Below are 18073 nucleotides of genomic sequence, written 5' to 3'. Positions count from 1 at the left end.
GTATAATTATCTATGTTATTTGTATCACAGTGTATGGCACTATGGTGCCTCCACAGTGCAGAGGGGTAGAGCAGTGCAGTGGAAATAATAGGATTTATTTTCAATGAATGCATTCCAGAATAGCAAAAACGGACATGTGAGGGTTTAAAAACAGATATATTCTGAATTGCCATGGTAACCTGGACAGAGAATCCCAGGGAATTATCGAATCCACGCTGATGAAAAAGCTTTGCTCATTCCAGCTTTCCAAGAGCGGATATTTCTCCGTAACCATTGCGACATGGGCATCACATGGGAAAAGTCAACATGACTTTCTTAAAACATATTCCTGGTTTCACTGTGTGCACTATTTATGTGAAAGGAAGTAAGCAAGTAAAAAAGTAAAGTAAAAAGTAACTATAATCCATTATGAAAATACAACAAATTGCTCTTACTCTGAAGCGACTGTCCTTTTCCGATGACACCTCTTAGGGCATGCTGACTATTATCCCATGCTTTTCAAGCTCTGGCTCCATATCACCCAGTTTTAACAATCCAATCCATTCCAGATGGATAAAATGAATTCTTGTTCTGCATTTCTTATTGATTATCCCATTTCAATCAAGAAATACATCACATTAAAGAAGTAAACTTGCAAATGGCTATTCATATGAACTTTAAGAGCCAAAAATTGAGCATAAACGTGTATATGTGTAAAATAGAGATCTTTTTAAACAAAGCACATTCCTAAAATAACCCCCCCCCCCCCCCAGTCCACATGTAAATGCTCTTTATTCAGTCAAAATGTCCCCCAAACTGGAAAATAAACCATTTGTTGGCCATTTCATTATATAAGGATGAGATTATAATGATCAGACAGGCAGACCAGCTGAAATCCCCAGAACAAAGCTGAGTAATTTCTCTGAATCCATCTGTATCTGTGCAACATGATCCTGTCTGGCTTGTTTTGCTGCTGTACTCAGACATCTGACGGGGCCAAACTGATATCCACGTCTGTTCTTTCTAACATCTCGTCAAGAAACAAACTGTTCACGGTGTTACCATGGAACCAGCTTCATCCCTGCTCCAGGAAACAATTGAAGCATCCGTGATTTCTTTGGAACAGACGATGATTTAGATGACAAATATGATATTGCATGTTGCATACATTTATTTGTATACCCGCTTACTCCGACTACTTTGCCTGAGGAGCTGAATTAGTGTTTCACAAATTCTGAATGGTTCTTAATCTGAAAGGAGGTTCTGTATTCATTATGTATTCATACAGCAGTAGCTACAATTGCTTTTCTATGCAAAATACACTTTTTAGGAACTAAAAAAAAATTGAATACCCGATCTGAGTAAACACTTGTCGAATTGGACTGAAGGAAATCAGCATCTGAAAGCAACAGTAGATTACAGTCTCTCAATGGCATTGTTCTCAAGACACCAACATATAAGCATTAACAATTAGACACTTAATTCGCCCATTTCTGATGACACTGTACCGTTTGTTATTTATTTTCAAAGATCACGGTTTAATATTTAATGCTTGTTAGGAGGCTCCTTCTGCAGTTTCCAAGAAAACATGTGATTGCCGCCAGAGGTCTGCATTTAGTGAATAATTCAATAGCTATTAAAAGAGCTTTTCATGAGTTAATCCCACTAAAAGAATGAATGACATAAACAATATGTGTCTTGAATATGGAAGACTATTAATGGCATCAAAAATGGCACTGTGATGGCCCTAATGCTGTAAAACAAAGAAAAAATGCTGGTCAGTTAATAAGTAGGTCGCCGGGATGTCTGTAATAGAGCAAATCCTGCAGAACACATCTTATTTGTCTACAAACATCTGATAATACCTTAAAAAGTTAAAACATCAGTAACACAGAAACAAAACACACACAGGACTGTTTTACTGTGTTATGCTGAATGGAAAAAATCAAACTCCCTTTCATTGGTATAGTATAGTAAAAATAAAAAAAATATAAATAGTATCCAAAAATAAGCCTTAAACATAAAAATGTACTATATAAACAGGGTTGGGAAGGTTCCTTTTAAAATGCATTTCACTGCAGATCACAAAATGCATACATTAAAAAGTATTTTGTAACATATTTTGTTAGATTTCTCAAGTTTAGTAAAGTAATCGAAATACTATTAAGTAATATTTAAGGTATAGGGCATATTACCTTGTTATTAACATGTTAACCTCTAAATTAAAATGGGTGGAACTATATTAATGAATATTTATATAACGATATTAATGTAAGTCACTTAATAACTTATAGTTTCTGAACTGCATAAAGTATCAGCATCAGTATCACAAATGGTATCAGAATCACCAGTTGCCTCACTGGTTTATATATATATATATATATATATATATATATAACATTGAATTAAATAAATGACATTCAAAGTAATCACTTTGGTGACCTTAAATACATTTTGGATGTAACTATAATTTGATTACCACCCATTTAAAATGTAAAAAAAAAAAATGCAGATACTCATATTTAGTATTTTAAATACGTAACGTTATGTATGTTGTTACATCCTTATTTAACATATTAGCTACTAGCCTAAACAATGCTGACTTGTTACGCAACAAAAATAAACACTTAACATCCAAAAACATATTAACTATTCTTTGGTGACATATTTAGCAACTAGGCTAACCAATGCAGACTTGCTACACAATAGAAATGGATTCTAAATATCCAAAAATAGAAATTACAACATGGTCATTTAATATATAAACAATCCATATGTGTACAGGTGCTAGGCTAAAAAGGCTAACTTGCAACACAACAGAAATGACAATTTTGTAATGCCTATTTTAGGATGTGATGTACACATCTGCTACCCTGAGAGCACATTTGACATCTACATTTACATCTGCTAGACGTATTTTTTAGAGTGTTTGCTCATCTGCAGTACGTCTATAGGACGTTTCCTATAAAATAAAAAATAGACATTTAGAAAACGTCTTTAAGATGTTTATGATTCAGAATGAATGTAAAACTGACAAACAGACAACAACTACTTTTAACAATCTTTAGCAGAAATATTAATAAACAGAAATATTTTATTAACATAAGAGAAGAGAGACAAATATGGCACATCCTGAGAGGAAATTACATTTTAATTAAGGCAAATAGCTTGTCTAATTAGCATTTTTTGTGATGCCTGCTAGCAAAATGAGTTGCACGGCTCTGAAGCAAATAGTTGTACCCTTTGAGATGCAAGTGTGTGTGTGTGTGTGTGTGTGTGTGTGTGATTAGCGCAATTCACAGGGATGCTATGACAGACATGCTAGCTGAGGGCAAGTTAACCCCTTAGCAGAGAAAGCAGGTCAGTAAACCAACCCAAGAGGATCCACTGACTTCATGTCTGCACACATAACAGAAGACAGTCATTATACACTTGGTATTTGCCTAGTAACGAGTCAACTTTCAGTCTGCATGTATTATGCTAACGCTATAGGCTAAATTAAGACATATACATGTGGCATCTATATAGAAACATTCTCATTAAAGGGATGACGGCTGCTGGAGTCCGTAGGGCCGCACCTCTTCCTGCCATTCTGAATTTTGTCTTGTCATGCCAAATAAACAAACTGCAAGCCAAATGGATCCATGCCGGCAGGTTTTATATGCATGTCTCAATAATTTGCTAAACAAACAAGCAGAAAATGCTTATAAATCTGGATTTAGGGAAGTTTTTCTACTCTGTTTTACTGAAGGATATTCCAGACACTCAAATGGAAATGCAGTGAAACAACATACGTTCTCTATATTTGATTTACAGAAACATTTTGCTGTCCATCATTAAAACTGCACTCAATCTATCGAAACACTAGATGGCAGCCTGCTTAATAGAGAACATCTCTTCCACCAAACCTCACAGAGACTCAGAATAACATACTGCCTAAGTAGTTTAACTATTCCTAGAGTATATATTATGTAAACTGTTCATAGCATGCTAATGTTCTCTATATATTTGTCTAAATGTGGAAAATACAATAGAGCACAAAACAATGTATTAGCATGCTATTGTTCAAAACATATGCAGTATATATTATATACTATGCATTCCAACATTCTTCAAAACATATTCTTTTGTGTAAAAAAAAAAAAAAAACTGGATGAGTAAACGATGACAGATTTGTCACTTTTGGGTGAACTGCCCCTTTAACAAAGGAGAAGGTGGGTGATTTTTTAAGAGAATCATTGTGAGAATGATTCCTAACAGCCTTTAAAGGAATAGCACATTAAAAGGATAGTTCCACCACTATTTACTCACCCTCATGACATTCTTAACACCCAAAAAAGCTTTCCCCATTCAAAGCATTAAAGCTCAGCATCATGCATTGGATTCCCCTGAGAGAAATACTGTACTTTCAGAGTCTGATGCAAACTTTGGCAAGATACTCTTATGATAGCCTCAAGGCGACAATAAAAAGAATTGATAAGACAGAAAGCAGTTGTGCGTTGTGTTAGCTGTGCCCTCATTTGAAGTGTATTCTACCTAAACACTCTGGACTCTCATTCTCAGTCTGGGCACACTGCCTGCAGCCACGCTAAATGAACTAAATGGGCCATTTACCTGCATCCATCACAGCTTCTGAGGTGTGGAGGATGTATGCAAATTAGCCTTTGATTTCATATGCTGTTCAGTGACCAGTTCAGCTGTTGTATGTGTGACAACTGAGGATGTGACTGGGCAGGTCTGACATCAGTGGGCAGGCACGCGTGCCAAATGGGATTGCATTATGTGTCTAAGTTACCATTTAACAGCTTTTGATTCAGAAATATTTGTAATAAATGCTACCATCTGGTACTAAAATACTGCCAATACAAAACGCAGTCAGAGTGGTGGTTGCCAAGTTGCCAACAACAAACCCCTAACCAAAGTATCAAACTTTGAAGACTAACTCATCCTGTAATGTGCATCCATTATATATTTGTCAGCGATCAGTCTTAGGTTTTTACAAACAAATGACCAAAAAAAAAAAAAGAGCCAGAATTACTCTGAATGAATAACTCAATTCATATCTAAGGACAACAATATCATGGAGACTTAAGCCTCGTTGAGACTGTCAGTCCAAATCTGATTTCTGTGCAAATCCAATTGAAATAGGATCATAATTAGTCTGAATGGCAACGAACCACATGAAATCGGAATTTTGCAAATTCAAATAAAATTTCTGGAAATGCATTTCAATCTGACCACTTAGATCCTACCTTTTTCACATTCTCATGTCACGTAAACACATAAACATGTCAAATGTTGTTTGTCAAAAACATGCTGAACATCCTTGCAGAAACAGTTGCGTTGTTTTGAATAGCGAGTCAAGCGCAAAATGACAATACACTGCTAGTCTACCCACATCTTTGAGTTTTGAGACCGGCGGAGACAGAAGCATAGAATAAAGTCACATACAGTATGCAGCTTCCTACATTTCTGCCGCTGCCTCATAAGACGCAATATTGAATCCCTTATTATAATCCATTGGGACGTCAACATGTCGTCATGTTGTAAGACAACATCTGTATTACAAACTGTATTGCTCATGCTGTTATTTTTAGCATAGACATACCAACACGTCAATGCCATAGAAACCAATGGACATACTGAATAAAAACTAGAGTGTGCCATGGACACACAAACCAGAATTGAGAAGTTGCGATACACATTGTGGACAGTCAATCATTTAGATAGATTCTTAAAATCTAATAAACAAATATAGTGTCCCAGTCTCAAAAGTCAGTCAAAATACTGTCAACGTACAGTCGCATATTAGACTTCATATTAAGTGGATAAACAATGTATGACAAACACATTTTATTTTCATGAAAGCCGGGTAAAAGGATCAGCTTCATAAGAGTGTTTCTGAAGTGTGTGAAGGACACTTGGGCCTCCCACGACACAGTCAAACATATTGAATGATGAACACAGACAGATGGATCCCACAAATCCTTGCACTTCCAGACACACTTTTGTGTACAGTTTTTCCTAGTGTCCCAGTTTATATGGCAAGTGTCACGCAGAGTGTCAGAAAATGTACTAATCTTGCTCTGAAAACGAAGAGACGTCTGATACAATACCATCTGCTACAAACCAACATATTAGAATGATTTCTGAAGGATCATGTCTCACTGAAGACTGTAATGATGAAAAAATTCAATAACATACAATGTCAGATAAACAAAGCCTTAATCCATTCTGCTGCAAACAAAAACCAGCGTTCCTCATTTAGAGCTGCTTTCAAATCCATCCCTCACCAGAAGAGGTGCGGCCTCTCAGACCTCCCCTCCATCAAACGCTAATGTACTTTCAGCTGCGCACCAGTCAGTCTGGCTCTCTCAACCTTAGAGGTGGGCCGTTTTAGAGCAGCTGTGAAGAGGAGACAGTAGGATTAGGGCGGAGAGCGGTTTTGTCATTTAGCCTGAGAGCAAGGGATTTCTGAAGAAAACCGAAATCCGTGAAGGCGTTAATCACTGTGTCTGCAATCTGCATTAGACTGGACGACTTGACTTCATTCACACCGTATTGTCTGTTTTGTTGTAGCATTGGATGCAGGTACCAGTGATCCTGTTGACTAAACATAAAATTTAATACCAACTTTATTTATTTTTTTGCTTGGAAAAACATCCTCCAACTCAATTTTTGTATTGTTTTCATAAACAGCTCTGGTGCAGTTGCACTTTATTAAATTTGATTTCTGTGTGGAGGACGTCCCAGATTTAATCAAGACATTATTTCATTTACATTTGGAGGGAGGGAAGGTGGAGGTCGGCAAGAGAGAGAAATGGATTTAGTGGGTCAGAGATTAAAAAAAAAAGGATACTATTATTCAGCTATGCCTATTGTTCGGTTGGGGTTTAAGAATCATTCTTTTTACAAATTGAGAAATCACTGTATCTGTAATTTTAGCATTTTAGAGATCTGCTGTTGAACAAACTTTATAATTATTATTATTATTATTATTATAAAAAAAAAATTAAAAAAAATGAAACTGCTTCATAGCTTATTAACATTTGAAAACCTCTGTCTGCCAAATCTAAGTCATGCGGTTCAACCAACAAAGGTCATGTGGTGTAACCAAGATTCAAAACCACTCAAAAACAATATAAAGATATATAAAATAGCATTAAAACAGGAAATTATATCATAGAGAGGACCCCTGGAGACCCATTTGACTGAATGACAAGTTAATTCATGTTGTTAAATGTCATGTGGTGCACCAAATAACCATTCTTTCTCTTAGTATGAAGAACATTTTAATATTCTAAATAACCATTTTCCACCGAAAAAAACCTTTTGTGGAATGAAAAGTTTCCAAAGATGTTAAATGTTCTTCATAAAACCGTATCAATTCAAACCTGCAAGGGATTCACTTGTACCAACACCCTTTAGATACAAAACCGAATGTACTGAAGCATTAACAAAACAACTCTTAGTCTGAGAGGAGGTTTTAGGGTTCGTCCTGTGCCAACTGGTGAAAGGGATCAGATCTCCATATGGTCAGACCATGTGACCGTCAAACCGGTTGAATCAAACTGTGATAATTCTAGTCAGCACACAGTTCAGTTCAAATGTGCCACTAATTAAATGAAATTTCAAATTGAAGATGCCCAACATAAGAATGCTGAAGAGGAATTCAAAATGGCACAGTACATTAATAAAAAAAATCACTTTTTAACTACCTCAAATATTATTGCTAGATAGACCGCAATGATGATGTAAAGCAGATGTTGAAGCAGTTGATGGCAGGAAGACCTTTTGTTTTTTCACTTCTTATTTTCTTCTGTCTATTCAAATTTTCCTTCAAGGGATCAAAAGCTTTGCTAATTGAGTATTTGAAATTATGCATGATTACACAAATTAAATGCTTTTTGCTACAGCACATATGGGCTGTGCTCGGAAACAGTTGCGTCAACCCACTCGATGTTCTTTACATAAAATTAATGGCAAATGCTCTTCTTAAAATGGAAATGAAAAACATCCCCAAATCAATTAAATGTATTATTACATAATATTTATTTATTTAACACACAAAATGTCATATTTATAAAAGTAAATTTAAACAATGTATATTTCAAACATTTTGTAGTTTTATTTAAAGAATAATAAAATAATAATTAAATATATAATACAAAATCTACAGAAAAACATTGTCTGAAAAGACTAAAACCCAATGTGTGTGTGTGTGTGTGTGTGTGTATATATATATTTATTTATATTGGGGATGCACCGATACTGATACTTTTATTTTTGGTACTTGCCGATACCGAGTACCAATACCGATATTTTATTGCATTTGTAAAAAAAAATTCAAATATTGTATACAGAAACCAAAAGAGTATGTATAATGTTAGCTGGTTGACTTAATTTATTAAATAGATACAGTCAAACCAAAATTTATTCAGACACCTTCAACATTTAACATTATTACAGTTTGTTCTCCGTAGTTTAGAAGATGGTAATAAAATGACAAGAACTCGCAGTTAAACTGTGTCAGAACAAATAAATCTTGATAATGTTAGATAGCTTTGATAGAAAGGTATGTAATGGATTACTCTTATAGTTGTGTAATAGTTGTATTTATACAACTCTTTAATAACTCCATTTTGCTGTCTGTTGTTCTGTTGTACGTGTTTCTTTGTCTGAATATGGCACTTTTCACATGCTGTGTGGTATCAGCATTTGGTATCGGGGCATTTTAACGAGTACAAGTATGAGTACAAGTGCAAGAACAGGAGCTCAGTATCAGGCCCGAGTTGAGTATTGAGTTTTGGTCCTTTAAAAATCTAAAATCTTCAAAATGTCAAACAGATGAAGGGGCCAATAAGTTAACCAATGGAAGTCACTGCTTTGGTGAGACTGATTGGTTTAATTGATTTTCCTTACCATTTAATTTGAGTGAATGGCGATGTCTTATGGCAGTACGGATCAGAACAAAAGCTGCATTATAAAGGATTATGTTTGATTAGCGAATGGAAATTCTGATGGGCAGACCTTAAAAAACAGCACAAAAATAGCAGCCTGTTGGTTTCACAGGTAAACAGAAGAGTGCATTTAGAGTTAAAGTGCAGGAGAGAGATATAGAGAGCATGTGTGTTATATAAACAGAGCACATTTGAATGTCCAGTCGTGACTGCATGCGAAAGGCACTTTCTACAGTCAGATAAGTCAACATACAACATTCCAAGATAACTTTTTTATTTATTGACAACAGACAATGCTTTTATCTGTAGATTTTGTATTTTCTGGTATTTTGTATTTTTGTAAATATATACTGTACAGACTAAAAGTTTGGACACACCTTCTCATTCAAAGAGTTTTCTTTATTTTCACACTGAAGGCATCAAGGGCTATTTGACCAAGAAGGAGAGTGATGGGGTGCTGCACCAGATGACCTGGCCTCCACAGTCACCGGACCTGAACCCAATCGAGATGGTTTAGGGGTGAGCTGGACCGCAGACAGAAGGCAAAAGGGCCAACAAGTGCTAAGCATCTCTCGGGGAACTCCTTCAAGACTATTGGAAGACCATTTCAGGTGACGACCTCTTGAAGCTCATCAAGAGAATGTCAAGAGTGTGCAAAGCAGTAATCAAAGCAAAAGGTGGCTACTTTGAAGAACCTAGAATATGACATATTTTCAGTTGCTTCACACTTTTTTTTTGTTATGTATATAATTCCATATATAATTCCACATGTGTTAAGTCATAGTTTTGATGCCTTCAGTGTGAATCTACAATTTCCATAGTCATGAAAATAAAGAAAACTCTTTGCATGAGAAGGTGTGTCCAAACTTTTGGTCTGTACTTTATATATATATATATATATATATATATATATATATATATATATATATATATATATATATATATATATATATATATTTTTTTTTTTTATTAAACTACGAAATGTTTGAAATATATGTTGTTTACATTTATTTTTTATAAACATTTTATGTGTTATATTACTGAAATAAACCAATACATGTGTATAACATTTTATATTATATATGGCTATATTTTTATATAAATATAAAAACAAAATCAACATTTTCTCTCTCTCATATTTATAAATATATATATATATATATATATATATATATATATATATATATATATATATATATATATATATATAATAGTAATATAAAATAGTATATAATTTATATATGGTATATAATTTATATATAATATATAGTGTATATCATAATAGGCGAAACAACTGATATTGTATAAATATTACAATTTATATTATATATCAGGTTTTCTATATACTTAAATATTACATTTTATTTTAACAGTTATGGTTTTACGTGTGTGTGTCTATATAATATCAACACAATGATAGATTTTTTATTACATTTTATCTACAGAAATCTTGTGCATATCTATGTACTGTATGTGTGTGTGTGTGTGTTTGTGTGTGTATGTAGGATTATATCTACAATAGTCATGCAGAATAATGCATTAATATTTGCTTTATAAGTACTAATAAGCAGCCAATATGCTAGTAATAGGCATGCTAATAAGAAAGTAGTTAATTGTGAAGCTTCCCCTAATCTAAAGTGTTACCATTTTTTTATTTATTGTAAGAACAGTAAATAACTCAAATAATTCTATTAAAGTTTGATATTCCACAACTTCACTTTTTAAATGTAAATAAAAGGGTAATATGATGCGATTTCAAGTATTCCCTTCTCTTTGGACTGTTACAAGCTGTTCATGAATAGATAAAATCCCTAAAGTTGCAAAGACTAAAGTCTCAAACCCAAAGAGATATTATTTATAAAAGTTAAGATTCAGCCACACCTCGTTTAAACTAGGGATGCACGATCATGATTTTTCATGGCCGATTCCGATACCGATTTTTTACAAGCAAACTGGCCGATTCCGATACCGATTTCCTTTTTTTTTTTTCTTTAAGCAACAAACAAAAGAGAAGGAAACTATGCATAAACAAGATGTTTATTTGGTATTTAATTGCCCAAACTTGCTTTTGGCTAATTAAAACAATAACCATAACCATCTGAAATTAACAGCAGTAACTGCACAATAAGTAGCCTACATTCAATACAAACATAAGACATCAGCATTTAGCTTTTGTTTTTGAATCGGGATGAAACTACATAGAACTGGCCTTAAATGAAAAGATTAACTGTACCCATGTGAAATTAAAGGCAATAACTGCATAGTTCTGCAGTCCAAACAACACAATCAACACATATTCAATAAGATGTTTCTAAATCAGCATTCAGTATTTGTTTTAGTTTTTACATTTGGTTTTAAATTAAAAAAAGGTCTTAACCAGTGAGACTAAATAAATGTATGCTATTTAAATACATTATTCTAAAATGTTAAAATCAAATAATGTTGGTGCAAATAAAATAAAGATGCAAAGTGTTTCATTCATCCAATTAAAAAAAAAAAAAGGGAAATGATTCACATCTATATTTTTTTTTACTTGAACCAATGAAAAATAATTAACTATTAGCTCAAGTTAAAAAAAATATATAGATGTGAATCATTACCCATTTTTTTAAATTGGATGAATGAAACACTTCAGTGTGCTACAGCAGGTGATTTTTAAATCAAATTAAGTCGAAGTAATTTTAAGGTAAAATAAAAATAATCATCCTATACAGAACTGACGTTTACTTCTTTACTCTTTTCAAACATGTATGCAAGTTCTACTTTGTAAAAAAAAAAAAAAAAAAAAAGAATTTCAGTTTTGTCTGTGCAGTGAGCACAGGAAAGGGACTCTTATTTTGTGCAGTTGGCTGTTCGCTTCCTGCTATCTGTGTCTCAGAGTCTCAGACGTGTAGCTCTGCACTTCCAGTGCTGAACGGCTGCCCGTGTCCTGCGCACATATTTCGAAATACTTCCACACAAATTACATGATAGCGAATTATTACAGTGTAGTCTGTGTACGCGCGCGCACTTCCGGAAAAATAGGCCGAAAAAAGACCAAAAACCGTCCGATTTCCGATCACATATTTTAAGCAAAAACCGGCCGGTTCTGATTTATGGCCGGTCAACCGGTGGATCCCTAGTTTAAACACTCCACCACACGTCCATCTCACAGTGTGGCTCAGTGGTAGAGCATTGCGTTAGCACCGCGTAAGGTTGTAGGTTCAATTCCCAGGGAACACAGTCTGGAAAAAAAAATGTATAGCCTGAATGCATTGTAAGTCACTTTGGATAAAAGCCTCTGCTAAATGCATAAATGTAAATGTACTTTGTCCTCGTTTACACTGCAGGTCTTGATGCCCAATTCTGATTTGTTGCCTATATCTGATTTTTTTGGTGGTCTGTTTACATGTTGTCATTTACTGCTTCCACATTTGCTTCCTCCTTAGAATAATGTGACATGTGCTGACAAAACAAGTCAAAATGGGCAATAAAAAAGGTCTCCATTAAAAGACCTTCAAAATGATTTGTTGGAATTAGACAAAAAATTACAGAGCTACACCCATTTGATGTCGATAGAGTGAAGTCTTTTCATATTATTAATAACTATATTATAATCATAATACAGCTATTTTTTCAATTTTATCTTTGCTATTATAAATAAGAAAAGATGCAAAAAAAAAAAAAACTGTAGAACAAAAATCCTAGAAAGAAACAAATAATGCATTACTTTATCATTTTATATCTAAACCAAAGCATTCATGTATGAAAAACAAATAATCAAAGTGTGTACATTACAAACAAATTGATTATTACAAAAGCAGTTCAGTGAATTGCAGCGAGTGATTCCCTCTTTTCTTTTATTGTTAGATTAACATTAATGATACATATGTCCTAATGCACGGATCTAATATAATGTTACACGTCAGATGTTTTCCCCCAACAGAGATAATTACTGCTTGGATGCATGCTTTTTTTTCCTGTTTACACTGTGATAGAACAGATCTGGAATTGGGTCAGGTCGCATTTGACTGACAGTGTAAACGGGGCTTTTGTTTGGACTTCCAAAGGTGGACACAACTAGAAATCAGTGGTTTAGTTGTATTTACAACACTGTTCAAGAACAGTTCAAACCAGTTATTCAGATGTGTGCAACACATTTTACGGAGGACAAGGACCATTTCCTGGGAGAGTAGCCTACAATACGGTGTCCTGAAAAATAATGCTGGCTCACAGCCTGTAAGTATGTTTCCATATTTAAAGAATTTGCCACTGACGATTCAAACGTGATTTTGAGCAGTGTAGAGCAGCGTTTGTTGTTTCTCCGATCACAAATGCAGACATGGTTTTATGTTTACGCAGTGAGATGCATAAAGATGCAGCGATGATGCGTAAAAAGACAATACAGGTCATTATAATCCATAATTATGTCCCTACTGAATGCAACAATAATGCACAGTATGTGGAAAATAATGCATTTTTTGAATGTTAAACTGCATACACAAATGATATTTTAAGCAACGTCATACAGTATGACCACTTTAAACAGCCACTTTTATTTGTTTAATCTGAATAAAACAGCATCCATCATATCATATGCTTTACCATGCATTAGCCCCCATAAGGAAGGATGTTGTTTTAATAACTGACAAAAGTCATATGTAGAATAAAATGTAATTTGCTTGACAGACAGGCCTAAAGCTGCTCTACTATACAAACTATGTATCCTACGAGTGAGGTCGAAAAAAACACTGCAAATAAGCACAGTTTAACAGGAGGAAGCACCTTCCCTCAGGGTCTTGTTAGAATCAGTTAATCTGATCAACTTGCTGACCTGGATATGCTTCGCCTGAGCGAGAGAATACACTCATCCGCTCACGGACACACAGCAGTGGCTGCAAGAGGCTGAGCAAATGCTTGTGCATGTGATGCGCTGATGAATATGTGTTGTAATTTACTCCCAACATGCATTATGCAACTGAAAGATCTGAGAGGACCTTAGGCGAAATGTTTTTGTGTTTCATTTCTCTGTATGGAAATAAAAAAAGCCTTTAGCATCCATAATAAAAAGGAAAGTAGGAGTTGCAGGAGAACACAGCATGAACACTTATGGCTAAATTTTGTGGTGAAACAAGTCGATACACCCCACCTGACACAGTGACATTACAGGAATCAGAGTCAGCCGTGAGGTGGAATGTGCCATGCAAGCTTTCTGGACTGACTGCTGTTGAATTTCGCTTTTGTTATTGGGTTGAGGGGGAAGGGACATGGAGAAACTGACCCCACACTGCCATCCTCAGAGCTATTGATCCTCCATGAGCTGCATCTCTTGAGGACTCGACCTGTACGAGCAGGTTTGTATTTCGGATGTGGCCCTATCAGATGTTCGCCATTTGTGTCAGTGATTTGGTATTAAAATAAGAGACTATATTTCCTCTGGTTATTTAAGAGACTGGAAATGAACAGTAAGCAGAGGAAATGTAATGAGCTGGATTTATAAAGCGATGCAGTGATGACATATTTTTGTAAGCCAAACCAGAAGTTCGCATCACTTTAGTTACTTTGAAAAATATCGCAGAAAATAAATTCTGTGACCAGTATAAGTTTATGATTCTTATACAACTTGTTTGTCACGATAATCTTCACAAATGTTTTTATCAAATTTGAAACCTAAATGTCACCACCTTTAAGATTCTCACAACTCTGTTTATCTTTATTTAAAAACATATTCCCTGAAAATTTGAGTTACTTATTCAACAAGTCGTCTCCTCTGTTTCTCCCCACATTACTGTAGCCCCATTTTGGAAATACCTGCTGAACGCAAACTGCGTACGCTATTCTGTGTCAATCCTGACACAAGGATGCGCTGTTTTCTTTCAAATCAATGTGTAAATTCACATAGAAAACGTATCCTTGTGATGCGACTGATATAGTATGAAAGTGTTCTCAGTGTCACACAACTAAAGGTGTGGTCAAACTTACCATTGGTCAACGAAATCTACTCATTTTAACAAGACTCTTGTGTGAGAGTGAAAAAATTTCCCAACGCAGATTCCACTTATGTTTAAGTTGGTTGCGAGAAATCGCTGCATCGACCAACAGAAAGTTGCTTCCTTTGAAAGTGGCTTCATACATCACTACTGTATTGACAATTAGCCTACTGTTTTAACAATATTATAAATTCGGACATACTACTCTTTCCATGTACTGTTTGCAATTCATTACTAGCATTATTAATGATAATTAGCATAAAATGTACTGTCAGTTTTCTTTTCATGTCAACTACTGTCAGAAAAAAATAGTTAAAATAAATTGTTGCCGAGCATACTTGCTAATTAAATTGTAGCACATCTAGTTGAACCCCTCTGACATCTGAAGGGAACTCTATCGCCCCCTTGAGTATGGAGGTTAAAGCCACACAAAACAAATAAATAAATTTGAATATATTTTTTTGCAGAATGTAGCTTCTGCTAAACATTAATAAATAAGTTTAACAGTCAATATATATATTTTTTACTGTTAAATGCAGTGATTTAACAGATTCGACTATTCCAGAGTGCTGTGTAATAACATGAAATCAGTGCCATTAAATACACTTAAAAACTTTCCTAATCACTTGATTTCTGTCACTGGGTCTGTTGGTGAAGAAGTAGGCAACAGAGGCAACAGATGCTTTGCTGTGGACAAAGTGTGGTCTTGTAGCATCAAGAGGCACAGTAGAGTCATGTGGCACGGTGTGGAGGATGGGGCAGTAAGTAAAAGAAGCTAGTGTGTGATTACATTGATATCTTCTTGCTTGTCTCTAGTGTGAACTCACTCATCCCACAGTGTCATGATATCACCAGTCCCCACATATTAACTTCCTTGGTTAATTCTCAAATTTGCATTAAACAATGATGCCCTGTGAAGTGTTGTGTGAATTAAGTCGCTTCTGAATGTTAAGAGAAATAGCAAGCACAGGTGGGCGGTATGACCAAAATCTTATGTCACAGGATGAGTCATTTATATCACTCCACACTACCATTCAAAAGCTTGTATAAAAAGCTTGTTTTAGAAATAAAGGGTTGGGGTGGGGGAGGGGAGGAAATTAATCCTTTTGGTAATTTTTAAATACATCCAAAAGCAATAATATTGTGAATTAATTACAATGTTTGTGACATTAAATAACCACGTGATAACATTTATTTAGCATAATCAAGTGCTTTAAATACATTAGAAATTATTTGTAAAATAGCTAAAATGAACTAATGTCCACCACACACAACAACCTCGAATTACTGCAAATAAAATAAAAAACTCACTAATAGTACAACACAATCTCTACCAACTGACACACAATTCACAGAAAAATAATTTATTCTTCTTTGAGTATGCGCTTAGCATCGGCACTCTGATTTACCGGTATGGCTCACTTATATGACTTCAGATTTGCACAACAACACCATACGCCAATTAAAACATTTACTGTCTAATGACTGTGGTGTAACTCTCAATATGCCGTAAGAATTAAGAGGAAAATCTGTTAAGGTGGTGATAGCGAATGGCATTAAAGCCAAAGATGTTCTCTTCAAATAATTAGCGGGTTTTATCACATCATTCTCAGCTGCTGGGAAGCTCTGTTAATTAGTCTCCCGGTTGAAATGTATTCCCCTTTTCATCAAGTCTGAATAAAACAGAATAATTACAAGAATAACATGTCAGAAAGCCAGTTGGTTTAGCCCTCAAGACACATGCACACCGAGAGGTAATGATGTCAGTTTGGATGTGAGAGCATTCATGCATGCAATCCCAAATGGATTCGGCGGAATGTTGCAGCCATGTGCATGCAACTATGCTTACTTCTAATTTTAGCTTTTATAACTATACGCAGCATATTAGCTGGATTTCACTTGCCTTTGGGCATTTAATCCTCCAAAATGGCTGAAATAATTGGGCTAGAATCATGTAATGTGCAAGTATGATATAAATAAATACCACGAATGGTTAAATTGCTGTAAAATGCTGCCATGTGATTGTCTGATTAGGTGTAGCTAATAAAGTGGCCGGTGAGTTTATATATACACACACATACATACATAGATTATAAATTATAATGCCTGTGTGTGGGGGGATGATTTCTAAAGGATCATGTGATAATGATCCTAAAAATTCAGCTTTGCATCACAGAAATAAATGATAATTTAAAGTATAATACATTTAAAAACAATTATTTTAAATTGTAATAATATATCACAATATAACATTTTTTTCTGTATTTTTGATCAAATAAATGCAGGCTTGATGAACAGAAGAAACTTCTTTCAAAAACATTAAAAATAGTAATGTTTCCAAACTTTTGGTCTGTACTGTATATATACAATATAATATAATATATTGAATAAATGTATAATATGTAGAATAATATCTATAATATATATATAAAAATATGTAGACACATTATGGTAATGAGAATTTCCATGGAAAATGTGCTTAATAATAAGACCGATATACAGTATATATTTTCAAGAAAATATAATACCATTGTGCTTTTTTGTCACCCTAAATGATAATCCCATTGTCCTTTTATGAATGAATGAACAAACAAATAAACAGATGAATGGAAGACCTTCGGATGAGACATTAAACTGAGGTCCTGACTCTCTGTGGTCAATAAAAATCCCAGAATGTCTTTCGAAATGAGTAGAGGTGTGACCTCGGCATCCTGGCTAAATTTGCCATTGGCCTCTGACCATCATGGCCTCCTAACAATCCCCATATCTGCTGATTGGCTTCATCACTCTGTCTCCTCTCCACCAGTAAGCTGGTGTGTGGTGGGCGTTCTGGCGCGATATGGCTGCCGTCGCATCATCCAGGTGGATGCTGCACACTGGTGGTGGATGAGGAGATACCCCCTGACTATGTAAAGGAATTATTATTATTAAGACAGAATCAAAACAAAAGAACCGAGAACATGAGGCAAACTAAACCACTTTCTTCAATTTCTAATGGACTGTTACTTTGTTGATCCACAGACAGTTGTTCCATAATTGACATACAACAGGGGAGCCTAATCCTGTTCTTGAAGAGCTTTCTGTGGAGTTCAGTTCCAACCCTGCTCCAACACAGTGTTCCTGAAGATCTAAATTAGCTGGGTTCAGGTGTGGTTGATAAGTGCT

At 34.8% G+C, this 18073-nt stretch overlaps 1 protein-coding gene across 5 annotated transcripts in view; it reads right to left on the bottom strand.

The window, feature by feature from the left end:
* Positions 1–18073, bottom strand: part of LOC132131188 (dedicator of cytokinesis protein 3-like) — a 181724-nt gene that overhangs the window by 137783 nt on the left and 25868 nt on the right. The window lies entirely within an intron of this gene.

Source organism: Carassius carassius, chromosome 48 (assembly GCF_963082965.1).
Source record: "Carassius carassius chromosome 48, fCarCar2.1, whole genome shotgun sequence".
NCBI lineage: Eukaryota > Metazoa > Chordata > Actinopteri > Cypriniformes > Cyprinidae > Carassius > Carassius carassius.
The sequence above is the reverse complement of the archived record's forward strand: the minus strand, read 5'-3'. Positions and strand labels throughout refer to the sequence as shown.